The 20,585-nt window shown below is 43.8% G+C and overlaps 1 protein-coding gene across 2 annotated transcripts in view; it reads left to right on the top strand.

The window, feature by feature from the left end:
* The window catches only part of LOC115205848 (testis-expressed protein 2), a 139,431-nt gene that overhangs the window by 1,192 nt on the left and 117,654 nt on the right, over window positions 1-20,585 (top strand). The window lies entirely within an intron of this gene.

The raw sequence follows: 20,585 nt of genomic DNA, 5'->3' as shown, positions 1-20,585 counted from the left end.
TGTCTGATGTAGGAATAGGATGCCCATCAATTAGACATAATTCGTTTAATCCAGACTAGTTAGATTTCTCTGCCTGCCTGCGCTCCTGACAGGGCACCACATGAAGAGGCCTACACAGGCCAGCGCAGGTCAGGACAGTGGTGTTTAGTTTAGTTTATCAGGATCCCCATTAGCTACTAAACATGCAGCAGCTACTCTTCCTGGGATCCACATAAAACATACAAATACAGTGCCTTCAGAAAGTATTCATACCTATTTTGTTGTGTTAAAGCCTGAATTCAAAATTATTTAAATAAATGTTTTCTCTCTCACCCATCTACACACTCACCCATAATTACAAAGTAAAAACATGTTTTACATTTTCTGGGCACATTTTTTGATTAAGAAATACAGAAATACTGTATCTCATTTAAATAGTATTCACACCCCTGAGTCAATACATGTTAGAATCACATTTGGCAGCAATTAAAGCTTTGCACACCAGGATTGTACAATATTTGTGCACATTATTCTTTTAAAAATTCTTCAAGCTCTGTTAAATTGGTTGTTGATCATTGCTAGACAGCCATAGATTTTCAAGACGATTTAAGGTCAAAACTGTAACTAGGCCACTCAGAAACGTTCAATGTTGTCTTGGTAAGAAACTCCAGTGTATATTTGGCCTTGTGTTTTAGATTATTGTCCTGCTGAAAGGTGAATTTGTCTTCCAGTGTCTGGTGGAAAGCAGACTGAACCAGGTTTTCCTCTAGGATTTTGCCTGTGCTTAGCTCTATTGTTTTTTTTTATCCTAATGGACAGTCACCCATAGAGGACAGTAGTCAACTATTCACCCTGGTCTCCTATCTCTTCCCATGGACAGTCACCCATAGAGGACAGTAGTCAACTATTCACCTTGGTCTCCTATCTCTTCCCATGGACAGTCCCCCATAGAGGACAGTAGTCAACTATTCACCTTGGTCTCCTATCTCTTCCCATGGACAGTCACCCATAGAGGACAGTAGTCAACTATTCACCCTGGTCTCCTATCTCTTCCCATGGACAGTCACCCATAGAGGACAGTAGTCAACTATTCACCTTGGTCTCCTATCTCTTCCCATGGACAGTCACCCATAGAGGACAGTAGTCAACTATTCACCTTGGTCTCCTATCTCTTCCCATGGACAGTCACCCATAGAGGACAGTAGTCAACTATTCACCCTGGTCTCCTATCTCTTCCCATGGACAGTCACCCATAGAGGACAGTAGTCAACTATTCACCTTGGTCTCCTATCTCTTCCCATGGACAGTCACCCATAGAGGACAGTAGTCAACTATTCACCTTGGTCTCCTATCTCTTCCCATGGACAGTCACCCATAGAGGACAGTAGTCAACTATTCACCCTGGTCTCCTATCTCTTCCCATGGACAGTCACCCATGGGGGACAGTAGTCAACTATTCACCCTGGTCTCCTGTCTTCGTTCAACACACCACATCGATACAGCATATGTATAGCGTTCTAATCCATATGACCATTTCCTCACACCATACTGCAGAAACAGTGCTGTTACACATTGACTGTGGCTAACCAACTGGGAGGAGTAGATGAGAATTGCAGATAACCGTGACAGAGTTGCAGTAGGCCTATAGATCCAACCTGTACACAAATGTAATACTACTCATACCCACTAAAAATAGTACATGTTTTCATTAATGTATTAATTATGTATCTTATTATAATGATGAATAAAGAATTGAAACATGCATTCTTTTTAGTCAGTATGGCTAACTCACTACCCACAGAATTCAACAACTGTCTCAACTGGGCCATGGAAAAAGGACCTTCATTGATTCTGTGAAACACTATGGACTCATATCAGTGCCTGTGGCTGCAGTTTCAGTTTCTACTAAACCTGTCCACCAAGGAGTGTGTCTGAAATGCTGCCAAACGTTTGGTGACTCAAGGATTTCGAAGGAAGAGAGTTTTTACACTCCCTGTCAGTGTGGATTGATCTAGATTGACTGTGAAGTCTAAATGGATTAAGATAATGCCATTGGTATCTGTTATAGATTAGACCCATGTCTTGGGTCTCACATCAGCCTGATTGTATACAGTGGTTCAGTATGGTAGGCTAGAGGAAGCCCATATATGCTAGTAAGTAATAACACTGGGTCAATCTCAATTGGTTCTATCTTGATTCCTCTTGTCCTCTGTCCTAGTCTCCTTCTCAAAGCACATTATATTATATTATAGATATATATATAGATATATATATAGATATATATATATATATTTTTTTTTTTAAGGGGATAGACCAGCTATGAAATTAGCAGATAGAATTGGAGACTATCAAATAACATTACATTAATAATTTCCAATCCCCTTTTTATAAATATACACTACCGTTCAAAAGTTTGGGGTCACTTAGAAATGTCCTTGTTTTTGAAAGAAAAGCACATGTTTTGTCCATTAAAATAACATCAAATTGATAAGAAATACAGTGTAGACATTGTTAATGTTGTAAATGACTATTGTAGCTGGAAACGGCTGACTTTTCATGGAATATCTACATAGGTGTACAGAGACCCATTATCAGCAACCATCACTCCTGTGTTCCAATGGCACGTTGTGTTAGCTAATCCAAGTTTATAATTTTAAAAGGCTAATTGATCATTAGAAAACCATTTTTCAATTATGTTAGCACAGCTGAAAACTGTTGTTCTGATTAAAGAAGCAATACAACTGGCCTTTTTTAGACTAGTTCAGTATCTGGAGCATCAGCATTTGTGGGTTCGATTACAGGCTCAAAATGGCCAGAAACAAAGACCTTTCTTCTGAAACTCGTCAGCCTCTTGTTGTTCTGAGAAATGAAGGCTATTTCTAAGTGACCCAAAAATGTTGAACGGTAGTGTATATTGTATTTATTATTATTATTATGCCCCTCCCCCTCCCCCATAGTTGGAGAACTAGGTGAAAAACATAAAAATTCAAGCAGAAGATCTTATGTTCCTCGCCTTAAATCTTCTCTTTCAATGGGTTTTGCAAAGGAGGTAAGGAGAGGGACCCGAGGAAACAAAGACATAATTGAGACTCACCCACTGCCAATATCAAAAGTAAAAGAGACAGAACCCAAATGATCCCATCGGCGGAGCAGCAAGAACTGTGGTCTCGGACTGAGGACATCTGATATAGCTACAATATATAGAGCACATTCATAACCACTTTGATATGTATTATGGCACTATAATTGGTTTCCATTCAGCTTTGAATTTGGGACATTTGTTTGGATTTATCTAATGTAGTCTGACAAGCAGTGAAAAGGGTGGTTGATCCGTAGAAAGAGAATGAATAGAACGAGCTTGGAATCGCACTGACCCTGGCAATTTGACTGGTAAATCATTCTACTCATTCTAATTATAAGGTTAGAACCATAAACATAAACCAGTTGTCCTATCTCTATGGTAGAACAGTCAGTGTTTTAGATTTACAGGACAGGATCACTGTCCCTGTACTCAGGAGTATCACTGGGCCAGACTTGACATGCTTAACAGAAATAGAAATAGGAATGATTCTTCCAAATACCCTGGGTCTGGATTATGCGAGCTAAATAGAGCTTTGCCTGATATTCATTTGTCAGTTATTATATTCTGAGCCCTCACTCAGCATGGTTACTGATTGGAACGCACGCTGTCAACTGTCACAACTGTGCCACGGGGTGCTATGACAGTGTGTGTGCATGTACTTTATGTGTGTGTGTACAGCCAGGTCAGTCACTGTGTAAGCCTATGTATGTGTGTCTGTCTGGCTGTGTGTCTGTCTGGCTGTGTGTATTCCCTGTGATTCACATCCTAAGTGTCATACAGCTCTTTTAATATGGAAGATTAAAGATAATACAGTCTGTCTCGTTGACATGTGACTCATGGTGATGATGGTAACTGTCTCGTTGACATGTGACTCATGGTGATGATGGTAACTGTCTCGTTGACATGTGACTCATGGTGATGATGGTAACTGTCTCGTTGACATGTGACTCATGGTGATGATGGTAACTGTCTCGTTGACATGTGACTCATGGTGATGATGGTAACTGTTGACATGTGACTCATGGTGATGATGGTAACTGTCTCGTTGACATGTGACTCATGGTGATGATGGTAACTGTCTCGTTGACATGTGACTCATGGTGGTGATGGGAACTGTTGACATGTGACTCATGGTGATGATGGTAACTGTTGACATGTGACTCATGGTGATGATGGTAACAGTCTCGTTGACATGTGACTCATGGTGATGATGGTAACTGTCTCATTAACATGTGACTCATGGTGATGATGGTAACTGTCTCGTTGACATGTGACTCATGGTGATGATGGTAACTGTCTCGTTGACATGTGACTCATGGTGATGATGGTAACTGTCTCGTTGACATGTGACTCATGGTGATGTTGGTAACTGTCTCATTAACATGTGACTCATGGTGATGATGGTAACTGTCTCGTTGACATGTGACTCATGGTGATGATGGTAACTGTTGACATGTTACTCATGGTGATGATGGTAACTGTTGACATGTGACTCATGGTGATGATGGTAACTGTTGACATGTGACTCATGGTGATGATGGTAACTGTTGACATGTGACTCATGGTGATGATGGTAACTGTCTTGTTGACATGTGACTCATGGTGATGATGGTAACTGTCTCATTAACATGTGACTCATGGTGATGATGGTAACTGTCTTGTTGACATGTGACTCATGGTGATGATGGTAACTGTCTCATTGACATGTGACTCATGGTGATGATGGTAACTGTTGACATGTGACTCATGGTGATGATGGTAACTGTTGACATGTGACTCATGGTGATGTTGGTAACTGTCTCATTAACATGTGACTCATGGTGATGATGGTAACTGTCTCGTTGACATGTGACTCATGGTGATGTTGGTAACTGTCTCGTTGACATGTGACTCATGGTGATGTTGGTAACTGTCTAATTAACATGTGACTCATGGTGATGTTGGTAACTGTCTTGTTGACATGTGACTCATGGTGATGTTGGTAACTGTCTCGTTGACATGTGACTCATGGTGATGTTGGTAACTGTCTCGTTGACATGTGACTCATGGTGATGATGGTAACTGTCTCGTTGACATGTGACTCATGGTGATGATAGTAACAGTCTCGTTGACATGTGACTCATGCTGATGATGGTAACTGTCTCGTTGACATGTGACTCATGGTGATGATGGTAACTGTCTCGTTGACATGTGACTCATGGTGATGATGGTAGCTGTTGACATGTGACTCATGGTGATGATGGTAACTGTTGACATGTGACTCATGGTGATGATGGTAACTGTCTCGTTGACATGTGACTCATGGTGATGATGGTAACTGTTGACATGTGACTCATGGTGATGATGGTAACTGTCTCGTTGACACGTGACTCATGGTGATGATGGTAACTGTTGACATGTGACTCATGGTGATGTTGGTAACTGTCTCGTTGACATGTGACTCATGGTGATGAAGGTAACTGTCTCGTTGACATGTGACTCATGGTGATGATGGTAACTGTTGACATGTGACTCATGGTGATGATGGTAACTGTCTCGTTGACATGTGACTCATGGTGATGATGGTAGCTGTTGACATGTGACTCATGGTGATGATGGTAACTGTTGACATGTGACTCATGGTGATGATGGTAACTGTCTCGTTGACATGTGACTCATGGTGATGATGGTAACTGTTGACATGTGACTCATGGTGATGATGGTAACTGTCTTGTTGACATGTGACTCATGGTGATGATGGTAACTGTTGACATGTGACTCATGGTGATGTTGGTAACTGTCTCGTTGACATGTGACTCATGGTGATGATGGTAACTGTCTCGTTGACATGTGACTCATGGTGATGATGGTAACTGTCTCGTTGACATGTGACTCATGGTGATGATGGTAACTGTCTCGTTGACATGTGACTCATGGTGATGTTGGTAACTGTCTCGTTGACATGTGACTCATGGTGATGATGGTAACAGTCTCATTGACATGTGACTCATGGTGATGATGGTAACTGTCTCGTTGACATGTGACTCATGGTGATGATGGTAACTGTCTCGTTGACATGTGACTCATGGTGATGATGGTGACTGTCTCGTTGACATGTGACTCATGGTGATGATGGTAACTGTTGACATGGTACTCATGGTGATGTTGGTAACTGTCTCGTTGACATGTGACTCATGGTGATGATGGTAACTGTCTCGTTGACATGTGACTCATGGTGATGATGGTAACTGTCTCGTTGACATGTGACTCATGGTGATGATGGTAACAGTCTCGTTGACATGTGACTCATGGTGATGATGGTAACTGTTGACATGTGACTCATGGTTATGATGGTAACTGTCTCGTTGACATGTGACTCATGGTGATGATGGTAACTGTTGACATGTGACTCATGGTGATGATGGTAACTGTCTCGTTGACATGTGACTCATGGTGATGATGGTAACTGTCTCATTGACATGTGACTCATGGTGATGATGGTAACTGTCTCGTTGACATGTGACTCATGGTGATGATGGTAACTGTCTCGTTGACATGTGACTCATGGGATGATGGTAACAGTCTCGTTGACATGTGACTCATGGTGATGATGGTAACTGTCTCATTGACATGTGACTCATGGTGATGATGGTAACTGTTGACATGTGACTCATGGTGATGATGGTAACTGTCTCATTGACATGTGACTCATGGTGATGATGGTAACTGTTGACATGTGACTCATGGTGATGATGGTAACTGTCTCATTGACATGTGACTCATGGTGATGATGGTAACTGTCTCGTTGACATGTGACTCATGGTGATGATGGTAACTGTCTCGTTGACATGTGACTCATGGTGATGATGGTAACAGTCTCGTTGACATGTGACTCATGGTGATGATGGTAACTGTCTCGTTGACATGTGACTCATGGTGATGATGGTAACTGTCTCGTTGACATGTGTCTCATGGTGATGATGGTAACTGTTGACATGTGACTCATGGTGATGATGGTAACTGTCTCGTTGACATGTGACTCATGGTGATGATGGTAACTGTCTCATTAACATGTGACTCATGGTGATGATGGTAACTGTCTTGTTGACATGTGACTCATGGTGATGATGGTAACTGTCTCGTTGACATGTGACTCATGGTGATGATGGTAACTGTCTCGTTGACATGTGACTCATGGTGATGATGGTAACTGTCTCGTTGACATGTGACTCATGGTGATGTTGGTAACTGTTGACATGTGACTCATGGTGATGATGGTAACTGTTGACATGTGACTCATGGTGATGATGGTAACTGTTGACATGTGACTCATGGTGATGATGGTAACTGTCTTGTTGACATGTGACTCATGGTGATGATGGTAACTGTCTCATTAACATGTGACTCATGGTGATGATGGTAACTGTCTTGTTGACATGTGACTCATGGTGATGATGGTAACTGTCTCATTGACATGTGACTCATGGTGATGATGGTAACTGTTGACATGTGACTCATGGTGATGATGGTAACTGTTGACATGTGACTCATGGTGATGTTGGTAACTGTCTCATTAACATGTGACTCATGGTGATGATGGTAACTGTCTCGTTGACATGTGACTCATGGTGATGTTGGTAACTGTCTCGTTGACATGTGACTCATGGTGATGTTGGTAACTGTCTAATTAACATGTGACTCATGGTGATGTTGGTAACTGTCTTGTTGACATGTGACTCATGGTGATGTTGGTAACTGTCTCGTTGACATGTGACTCATGGTGATGTTGGTAACTGTCTCGTTGACATGTGACTCATGGTGATGATGGTAACTGTCTCGTTGACATGTGACTCATGGTGATGATAGTAACAGTCTCGTTGACATGTGACTCATGGTGATGATGGTAACTGTCTCGTTGACATGTGACTCATGGTGATGATGGTAACTGTCTCGTTGACATGTGACTCATGGTGATGATGGTAGCTGTTGACATGTGACTCATGGTGATGATGGTAACTGTTGACATGTGACTCATGGTGATGATGGTAACTGTCTCGTTGACATGTGACTCATGGTGATGATGGTAACTGTTGACATGTGACTCATGGTGATGATGGTAACTGTCTCGTTGACACGTGACTCATGGTGATGATGGTAACTGTTGACATGTGACTCATGGTGATGTTGGTAACTGTCTCGTTGACATGTGACTCATGGTGATGAAGGTAACTGTCTCGTTGACATGTGACTCATGGTGATGATGGTAACTGTTGACATGTGACTCATGGTGATGATGGTAACTGTCTCGTTGACATGTGACTCATGGTGATGATGGTAGCTGTTGACATGTGACTCATGGTGATGATGGTAACTGTTGACATGTGACTCATGGTGATGATGGTAACTGTCTCGTTGACATGTGACTCATGGTGATGATGGTAACTGTTGACATGTGACTCATGGTGATGATGGTAACTGTCTTGTTGACATGTGACTCATGGTGATGATGGTAACTGTTGACATGTGACTCATGGTGATGTTGGTAACTGTCTCGTTGACATGTGACTCATGGTGATGATGGTAACTGTCTCGTTGACATGTGACTCATGGTGATGATGGTAACTGTCTCGTTGACATGTGACTCATGGTGATGATGGTAACTGTCTCGTTGACATGTGACTCATGGTGATGTTGGTAACTGTCTCGTTGACATGTGACTCATTTTGATGATGGTAACAGTCTCATTGACATGTGACTCATGGTGATGATGGTAACTGTCTCGTTGACATGTGACTCATGGTGATGATGGTAACTGTCTCGTTGACATGTGACTCATGGTGATGATGGTGACTGTCTCGTTGACATGTGACTCATGGTGATGATGGTAACTGTTGACATGGTACTCATGGTGATGTTGGTAACTGTCTCGTTGACATGTGACTCATGGTGATGATGGTAACTGTCTCTTTGACATGTGACTCATGGTGATGATGGTAACTGTCTCGTTGACATGTGACTCATGGTGATGATGGTAACAGTCTCGTTGACATGTGACTCATGGTGATGATGGTAACTGTTGACATGTGACTCATGGTTATGATGGTAACTGTCTCGTTGACATGTGACTCATGGTGATGATGGTAACTGTTGACATGTGACTCATGGTGATGATGGTAACTGTCTCGTTGACATGTGACTCATGGTGATGATGGTAACTGTCTCATTGACATGTGACTCATGGTGATGATGGTAACTGTCTCGTTGACATGTGACTCATGGTGATGATGGTAACTGTCTCGTTGACATGTGACTCATGGGATGATGGTAACAGTCTCGTTGACATGTGACTCATGGTGATGATGGTAACTGTCTCATTGACATGTGACTCATGGTGATGATGGTAACTGTTGACATGTGACTCATGGTGATGATGGTAACTGTCTCGTTGACATGTGACTCATGGTGATGATGGTAACTGTCTCATTGACATTTGACTCATGGTGATGATGGTAACTGTTGACATGTGACTCATGGTGATGATGGTAACTGTCTCATTGACATGTGACTCATGGTGATGATGGTAACTGTCTCGTTGACATGTGACTCATGGTGATGATGGTAACTGTCTCGTTGACATGTGACTCATGGTGATGATGGTAACAGTCTCGTTGACATGTGACTCATGGTGATGATGGTAACTGTCTCGTTGACATGTGACTCATGGTGATGATGGTAACTGTCTCGTTGACATGTGACTCATGGTGATGATGGTAACTGTTGACATGTGACTCATGGTGATGATGGTAACTGTCTCGTTGACATGTGACTCATGGTGATGATGGTAACTGTCTCATTAACATGTGACTCATGGTGATGATGGTAACTGTCTTGTTGACATGTGACTCATGGTGATGATGGTAACTGTCTCGTTGACATGTGACTCATGGTGATGATGGTAACTGTCTCGTTGACATGTGACTCATGGTGATGATGGTAACTGTCTCGTTGACATGTGACTCATGGTGATGTTGGTAACTGTCTCATTAACATGTGACTCATGGTGATGATGGTAACTGTCTCGTTGACATGTGACTCATGGTGATGATGGTAACTGTTGACATGTTAATCATGGTGATGTTGGTAACTGTCTCATTAACATGTGACTCATGGTGATGATGGTAACTGTTGACATGTGACTCATGGTGATGATGGTAACTGTCTTGTTGACATGTGACTCATGGTGATGATGGTAACTGTCTCATTAACATGTGACTCATGGTGATGATGGTAACTGTCTTGTTGACATGTGACTCATGGTGATGATGGTAACTGTCTCGTTGACATGTGACTCATGGTGATGATGGTAACTGTTGACATGTGACTCATGGTGATGATGGTAACTGTTGACATATGACTCATGGTGATGTTGGTAACTGTCTCATTAACATGTGACTCATGGTGATGATGGTAACTGTCTCGTTGACATGTGACTCATGGTGATGATGGTAACTGTTGACATGTGACTCATGGTGATGTTGGTAACTGTCTCATTAACATGTGACTCATGGTGATGATGGTAACTGTCTCGTTGACATGTGACTCATTGTGATGTTGGTAACTGTCTCGTTGACTGTGACTCATGGTGATGTTGGTAACTGTCTCATTAACATGTGACTCATGGTGATGTTGGTAACTGTCTCGTTGACATGTGACTCATGGTGATGTTGGTAACTGTCTCGTTGACATGTGACTCAGGGTGATGTTGGTAACTGTCTCGTTGACATGTGACTCATGGTGATGATGGTAACTGTCTCGTTGACATGTGACTCATGGTGATGATAGTAACAATCTCGTTGACATGTGACTCATGGTGATGATGGTAACTGTCTCGTTGACATGTGACTCATGGTGATGATGGTAACTGTCTCGTTGACATGTGACTCATGGTGATGATGGTAACAGTCTCGTTGACATGTGACTCATGGTGATGATGGTAACTTCTCGTTGACATGTGACTCATGGTGATGATGGTAACTGTTGACATGTGACTCATGTGATGATGGTAACTGTCCTCGTTGACATGTGACTCATGGTGATGATGGTAACTGTCTCATTAACAGTGACTCATGGTGATGATGGTAACTGTCTTGTTGACATGTGACTCATGGTTGATGATGGTAACTGTCTCGTTGACATGTGACTCATGGTGATGATGGTAACTGTTTGACATGTGACTCATGGTGATGATGGTAACTGTTGACATGGTACTCATGGTGACTGTTGGTAAACAGTCTCGTGATCATGTGACTCATGGTGATGATGGTAACTGTCTCGTTGACATGTGACTCATGGTGATGCTGGTAACAGTCGCGTTGACATGTGACTCATGGTGATGATGGTAACTTAGTTGACATGTGGACTCATGGTGATGATGGTAACTGTCTGCGGTTGTACTGATGGTACTCATGGTGAATGATGGTAACTGTCTCGTTGACATGTGACTCATGGTGATGATGGTAACTGTTGACAGTGGACTCATGGTGATGATGGTAACTGGTCTCGCTGACATGTGACTCATGTGATGATGGTAACTGTCTCATTGACATGTGACTCATGGTGATGATGGTAACTGTTCGTTGACATGTGACTCATGGTGATGATGGTAACTGTCTCGTTGACATGTGACTCATGGTGATGATGGTAACTGTCTCATTGACATGTGATCTATGGTGATGATGGTACAAACTGTTGACATGTGACTCATTGTGTGATGATGGTAACTGTCTCGTTGACATGTGACTCATGGTGATGATGGTAAACTGTCTCGTTGACATGGATCATGGTGATGATGGTAAACTGTCTCATGACATGGATCATGGTGATGATGGTAACTGTCTTCGTTGACAGTGATCATGGTGATGATGGTAACGGTCTCATTGACATGTGACTCATGGTGATGATGGTAATGTCTCGTTGACATGTGATCATGGTGATGATGGTAAACTGTCTCGTTGACATGTGACTCATGGTGATGATGGTAACTGTCTCGTTGACATGGACTCATGGTGATGATGGTAACTGTTGACATGTGACTCATGGTGATGATGGTAACTGTCTCGTTGACATGTGACTCATGGTGATGATGGTAACTGTCTCATTAACATGTGACTCATGGTGATGATGGTAACTGTCTTGTTGACATGTGACTCATGGTGATGATGGTAACTGTCTCGTTGACATGTGACTCATGGTGATGATGGTAACTGTTGACATGTGACTCATGGTGATGATGGTAACTGTTGACATGTGACTCATGGTGATGTTGGTAACTGTCTCGTTGACATGTGACTCATGGTGATGATGGTAACTGTCTCGTTGACATGTGACTCATGGTGATGATGGTAACGTCTCGTTGACATGTGACTCATGGTGATGATGGTAACTGTTGACATGTGACTCATGGTGATGATGGTAACTGTCTCGTTGACATGTGACTCATGGTGAGGATGGTAACTGTTGACATGTGACTCATGGTGATGATGGTAACTGTCTCGTTGACATGTGACTCATGGTGATGATGGTAACTGTCTCATTGACATGTGACTCATGGTGATGATGGTGTGACTCATGGTGATGATGGTAACTGTCTCGTTGACATGTGACTCATGGTGATGATGGTAACTGTCTCGTTGACATGTGACTCATGGTGATGATGGTAACAGTCTCGTTGACATGTGACTCATGGTGATGATGGTAACTGTCTCATTGACATGTGACTCATGGTGATGATGGTAACTGTTGACATGTGACTCATGGTGATGATGGGTAACTGTCTCGTTGACATGTGACTCATGGTGATGATGGTAACTGTCTCATTGACATGTGACTCATGGTGATGATGGTAACTGTCTCGTTGACATGTGACTCATGGTGATGATGGTAACTGTCTCGTTGACATGTGACTCATGGTGATGATGGTAACAGTCTCGTTGACATGTGACTCATGGTGATGATGGTAACTGTCTCGTTGACATGTGACTCATGGTGATGATGGTAACTGTCTCGTTGACATGTGACTCATGGTGGATGATGGTAACTGTTGACATGTGACTCATGGTGATGATGGTAACTGTCTCGTTGACATGTGACTCATGGTGATGATGGTAACTGTCTCATTAACATGTGACTCATGGTGATGATGGTAACTGTCTTGTTGACATGTGACTCATGGTGATGATGGTAACTGTCTCGTTGACATGTGACTCATGGTGATGATGGTAACTGTTGACATGTGACTCATGGTGATGATGGTAACTGTTGACATGTGACTCATGGTGATGTTAGTAACTGTCTCATTGACGTGTGACTCATGGTGATGATGGTAACTGTCTCATTGACATGTGACTCATGGTGATGATGGTAACTGTTGACATGTGACTCATGGTGATGATGGTAACTGTCTCGTTGACATGTGACTCATGGTGATGATGGTAACTGTCTCATTGACATGTGACTCATGGTGATGATGGTAACTGTCTCGTTGACGTGACTCATGGTGATGATGGTAACTGTCTCGTTGACATGTGACTCATGGTGATGATGGTAACAGTCTCGTTGACATGTGACTCATGGTGATGATGGTAACTGTCTCGTTGACATGTGACTCATGGTGATGATGGTAACTGTCTCGTTGACATGTGACTCATGGTGATGTTGGTAACTGTCTCATTAACATGTGACTCATGGTGATGATGGTAACTGTCTCGTTGACATGTGACTCATGGTGATGATGGTAACTGTTGACATGTTAATCATGGTGATGTTGGTAACTGTCTCATTAACATGTGACTCATGGTGATGATGGTAACTGTTGACATGTGACTCATGGTGATGATGGTAACTGTCTTGTTGACATGTGACTCATGGTGATGATGGTAACTGTCTCATTAACATGTGACTCATGGTGATGATGGTAACTGTCTTGTTGACATGTGACTCATGGTTATGATGGTAACTGTCTCGTTGACATGTGACTCATGGTGATGATGGTAACTGTTGACATGTGACTCATGGTGATGATGGTAACTGTTGACATATGACTCATGGTGATGTTGGTAACTGTCTCATTAACATGTGACTCATGGTGATGATGGTAACTGTCTCGTTGACATGTGACTCATGGTGATGATGGTAACTGTTGACATGTGACTCATGGTGATGTTGGTAACTGTCTCATTAACATGTGACTCATGGTGATGATGGTAACTGTCTCGTTGACATGTGACTCATGGTGATGTTGGTAACTGTCTCGTTGACATGTGACTCATGGTGATGTTGGTAACTGTCTCATTAACATGTGACTCATGGTGATGTTGGTAACTGTCTCGTTGACATGTGACTCATGGTGATGTTGGTAACTGTCTCGTTGACATGTGACTCATGGTGATGTTGGTAACTGTCTCGTTGACATGTGACTCATGGTGATGATGGTAACTGTCTCGTTGACATGTGACTCATGGTGATGATAGTAACAATCTCGTTGACATGTGACTCATGGTGATGATGGTAACTGTCTCGTTGACATGTGACTCATGGTGATGATGGTAACTGTCTCGTTGACATGTGACTCATGGTGATGATGGTAACAGTCTCGTTGACATGTGACTCATGGTGATGATGGTAACTGTCTCGTTGACATGTGACTCATGGTGATGATGGTAACTGTTGACATGTGACTCATGGTGATGATGGTAACTGTCTCGTTGACATGTGACTCATGGTGATGATGGTAACTGTCTCATTAACATGTGACTCATGGTGATGATGGTAACTGTCTTGTTGACATGTGACTCATGGTGATGATGGTAACTGTCTCGTTGACATGTGACTCATGGTGATGATGGTAACTGTTGACATGTGACTCATGGTGATGATGGTAACTGTTGACATGTGACTCATGGTGATGTTGGTAACAGTCTCGTTGACATGTGACTCATGGTGATGATGGTAACTGTCTCGTTGACATGTGACTCATGGTGATGATGGTAACAGTCTCGTTGACATGTGACTCATGGTGATGATGGTAACTGTTGACATGTGACTCATGGTGATGATGGTAACTGTCTCGTTGACATGTGACTCATGGTGATGATGGTAACTGTCTCGTTGACATGTGACTCATGGTGATGATGGTAACTGTTGACATGTGACTCATGGTGATGATGGTAACTGTCTCGTTGACATGTGACTCATGGTGATGATGGTAACTGTCTCATTGACATGTGACTCATGGTGATGATGGTAACTGTCTCGTTGACATGTGACTCATGGTGATGATGGTAACTGTCTCGTTGACATGTGACTCATGGTGATGATGGTAACTGTCTCATTGACATGTGACTCATGGTGATGATGGTAACTGTTGACATGTGACTCATGGTGATGATGGTAACTGTCTCGTTTACATGTGACTCATGGTGATGATGGTAACTGTCTCGTTGACATGTGACTCATGGTGATGATGGTAACTGTCTCATTGACATGTGACTCATGGTGATGATGGTAACTGTCTCGTTGACATGTGACTCATGGTGATGATGGTAACTGTCTCATTGACATGTGACTCATGGTGATGATGGTAACTGTCTCGTTGACATGTGACTCATGGTGATGATGGTAACTGTCTCGTTGACATGTGACTCATGGTGATGATGGTAACTGTCTCGTTGACATGTGACTCATGGTGATGATGGTAACTGTTGACATGTGACTCATGGTGATGATGGTAACTGTCTCGTTGACATGTGACTCATGGTGATGATGGTAACTGTCTCATTAACATGTGACTCATGGTGATGATGGTAACTGTCTTGTTGACATGTGACTCATGGTGATGATGGTAACTGTCTCGTTGACATGTGACTCATGGTGATGATGGTAACTGTTGACATGTGACTCATGGTGATGATGGTAACTGTTGACATGTGACTCATGGTGATGTTGGTAACTGTCTCGTTGACATGTGACTCATGGTGATGATGGTAACTGTCTCGTTGACATGTGACTCATGGTGATGATGGTAACAGTCTCGTTGACATGTGACTCATGGTGATGATGGTAACTGTTGACATGTGACTCATGGTGATGATGGTAACTGTCTCGTTGACATGTGACTCATGGTGAGGATGGTAACTGTTGACATGTGACTCATGGTGATGATGGTAACTGTCTCGTTGACATGTGACTCATGGTGATGATGGTAACTGTCTCATTGACATGTGACTCATGGTGATGATGGTAACTGTCTCGTTGACATGTGACTCATGGTGATGATGGTAACTTTCTCGTTGACATGTGACTCATGGTGATGATGGTAACAGTCTCGTTGACATGTGACTCATGGTGATGATGGTAACTGTCTCATTGACATGTGACTCATGGTGATGATGGTAACTGTTGACATGTGACTCATGGTGATGATGGTAACTGTCTCGTTGACATGTGACTCATGGTGATGATGGTAACTGTCTCATTGACATGTGACTCATGGTGATGATGGTAACTGTCTCGTTGACATGTGACTCATGGTGATGATGGTAACTGTCTCGTTGACATGTGACTCATGGTGATGATGGTAACAGTCTCGTTGACATGTGACTCATGGTGATGATGGTAACTGTCTCGTTGACATGTGACTCATGGTGATGATGGTAACTGTCTCGTTGACATGTGACTCATGGTGATGATGGTAACTGTTGACATGTGACTCATGGTGATGATGGTAACTGTCTCGTTGACATGTGACTCATGGTGATGATGGTAACTGTCTCATTAACATGTGACTCATGGTGATGATGGTAACTGTCTTGTTGACATGTGACTCATGGTGATGATGGTAACTGTCTTGTTGACATGTGACTCATGGTGATGATGGTAACTGTTGACATGTGACTCATGGTGATGATGGTAACTGTTGACATGTGACTCATGGTGATGTTAGTAACTGTCTCATTGACATGTGACTCATGGTGATGATGGTAACTGTCTCATTGACATGTGACTCATGGTGATGATGGTAACTGTTGACATGTGACTCATGGTGATGATGGTAACTGTCTCGTTGACATGTGACTCATGGTGATGATGGTAACTGTCTCATTGACATGTGACTCATGGTGATGATGGTAACTGTCTCGTTGACGTGACTCATGGTGATGATGGTAACTGTCTCGTTGACATGTGACTCATGGTGATGATGGTAACAGTCTCGTTGACATGTGACTCATGGTGATGATGGTAACTGTCTCGTTGACATGTGACTCATGGTGATGATGGTAACTGTCTCGTTGACATGTGACTCATGGTGATGATGGTAACTGTTGACATGTGACTCATGGTGATGATGGTAACTGTCTCGTTGACATGTGACTCATGGTGATGATGGTAACTGTCTCATTAACATGGGACTCATGGTGATGATGGTAACTGTCTTGTTGACATGTGACTCATGGTGATGATGGTAACTGTCTCGTTGACATGTGACTCATGGTGATGATGGTAACTGTTGACATGTGACTCATGGTGATGATGGTAACTGTTGACATGTGACTCATGGTGATGTTAGTAACTGTCTCATTGACATGTGACTCATGGTGATGATGGTAGCTGCGTCCCTCATCGCACCCTATTTCCTACAAAGTGCATTCTTTTTTCCCAGAGCCCTATGAGCCCTATGAGCCCTGGTCAAATGTTGTGCACTAGGTTGGGAACAGTGCTCCATTTGGGACTCAGATGAGGTTCAGCTCTTGAGTTAGCATTAGCATAGCATTAGCATCACCTGCTATTTCTAATCTCCCTATAAGACAATGATTGACACGTGGAGACAAGTAGGTGAAAGCTTGTTTCCCTTTTACAGATTTTCCACTCTGACAGGACTCCCTGATTTCTCTAGGGAGAGTCCATTGAGTTGATTAGGCCTAATGTCAGCAGTGCACCAGGGGTGTGTCAAATGGCACCCTTTTCCTTATACAGTGCACTGCTTTTGACCAGAGCCCCATAGGCCTTGGTCAAAAGTAGTGCACTATATAGGGAAAAGGGCACCATTTAGGACACACTGCAGCACTCAGTGTTCTGGAAGGAAACCAGCTCTGTTTAATGACCACCCGCCCCTCTCTAGAATTTGCATAACCATAGCTGACTGGTTCAATTCATCTTTGACTCATTATGGCAAAATGTACGAGGCTCTTTTCTCTGCTGCAATGTGTCAGCAGCGTAACAAACTGTTTGATGTGTGTGTGTGCTTTCAATAAACATGGTGTTCTATAGAAGCGTGCTGTCAATGTGTGTCTAGAGGCACTCATCATCCTCCGCAGTGTTTGGAATGTCTATTTTCCTCTCTCTCTCTCTAAGACACACACATACACACACACAACACACAACCCTTGTGTAAACCTGTAATCTGACTGGGGTAATGGTCCATAATGAGAGATTAGGAGTGTCCGCCCTTGGACAACAGTGGGATTAAACCCTAAATTCGTTCACTGTCCTACTTCTCAGATTAATCCAGAAAGTGAAGGAACTCACCAGTGTTGGAATCTCTCTCTTCCTCTCTCTATAAGACACACACACACACGCACTCACACACGCGCAAGCATGCACGCAGACATGCACGAGCGCACACACACACACACACACAGAGAGAGAGAGAGAGAGAGAGAGAGAGAAACAGACACCAAAAACAGTTTGCTTCAGAAGGGAACAGCCCACCATGCCGCCTACCACCCACCCCTATTCTATTTATATTTACATCCACAGTCAGGGCTGATGCTGCCTGACAGACCAGAGCAGTTCCCCTCTTCACCTAGAGAGAAGGAGGAAACGAAAGGGTAGAAGAGAGGGTGAAAAGGAAAGGGAGGAGTGCGATGGGAAGAGAGGAGATGGTGAGAGGGAAAGGGAGGAGAGGGTGAGAGGGAAGAAGAGAGGAGCGAGAAGAGATGGACGTGGACGAGACAGGAAGGGAGAGGAAAAGAAAAGAAACAGACAAAATGAGAGAGGAGAGGAAAAGGGGCTGAACCTAAAGCCATTAGTCAGGGACAGGGCACTCTAGTGTTGGATGGTATGGGGGGGAACAGTCTGTCTAGTGTTGGATGGTGTGGGGGGGCACAGTCTGTCTAGTGTTGGATGGTGTGGGGGGAACAGTCTGTCTAGTGTTGGATGGTGTGGGGGGACAGTTTGTCTAGTGTTGGATGGTGTGGGGGGAACAGTCTGTCTAGTGTTGGGTGGTGTGGCGGGGAACAGTCTGTCTAGTGTTGGATGGTGTGGGGGGAACAGTCTGTCTAGTGTTGGATGGTGTGGGGGGAAACAGTCTGTCTAGTGTTGGATGGTGTGGGGGGGAACAGTCTGTCTGGTGTTGGATGGTATGGGGGGGACAGTCTGTCTAGTGTTGGATGGTGTGGGGGGGGACAGTATGTCTAGTGTTGGATGGTGTGGGGAGAACAGTCTGTCTGGTGTTGGATGGTGTGGGGGGGAACAGTCTGTCTAGTGTTGGATGGTGTGGGGTGAAACAGTCTGTCTAGTGTTGGATGATGTAGGGGGGGAACAGTCTGTCTAGTGTTGGATGGTGTGGGGGGGAACAGTCTGTCTAGTGTGGATGGTGTGGGGGGAAAGTCTGTCTAGTGTTGGATGGTGTGGGGGGAATTTGTCTAGTGTTGGATGGTGTGGGGGGAACAGTCCCTGTCTAGTGTTGGGTGGGTGTGGCGGGGAAAAGTCTGTCTAGTGTTGGATGGTGTGGTGGGGGAACAGTCTGTCTAGTGTTGGATGGTGTGGTGGGAAACAGTCTGTCTAGTGTTGGATGGTGTGGGGGGAACAGTCTGTCTGGTGTTGGATGGTATGGGGGGGAACAGTCTGTCTAGTGTTGGATGGTGTGGGGGGGGGACAGTATGTCTAGTGTTGGATGATGTGGGGAGAACAGTCTGTCTGGTGTTGGATGGTGTGGGGGGGTAACAGTCTGTCTAGTGTTGGATGGTGTGGGGGGGGTGAAACAGTCTGTCTAGTTGTGGATGATGTATGGGGGGAACAGTCTGTCTAGTGTTGGATAGGGTGTGGGGGGGAACAGTCTGTCTAGTGTTGGATGGTGTGGGGGGAACAGTCTGTCTAGTGTTGGATGGTGTGGGGGGGAACAGTCTGTGTCTAGTGTTGGATGGTGTGGGGGGAACAGTCTGTCTAGTGTTGGATGGTGTGGGGGGAAACAGTCTGTCTAGTGTTGGATGGTGTGGGGGGGAACAGTCTGTTCTAGTGTTGGCTGGTGTGGGGGAACAGTCTGTCTAGTGTTGGATGGTATGGGGGGAACAGTCTGTCTAGTGTTGGATTGTGTGGATGGTGTGGGGGGGAACAGTCTGTCTAGTGTTGGATGGTGTGGGGGGGAACAGTCTGTCTAGTGTGGATGGTGTGGGGGGGAACAGTCTGTCTAGTGTTGGGTGGTGTGGCGGGGAACAGTCTGTCTAGTGTTGGATGGTGTGGGGGGGAACAGTTCGGGGGGGGGTGTCTA

The sequence above is a fragment of the Salmo trutta genome, chromosome 1 (assembly GCF_901001165.1).
Source record: "Salmo trutta chromosome 1, fSalTru1.1, whole genome shotgun sequence".
NCBI lineage: Eukaryota > Metazoa > Chordata > Actinopteri > Salmoniformes > Salmonidae > Salmo > Salmo trutta.
This window is presented reverse-complemented; position numbering and strand designations above follow the sequence as displayed.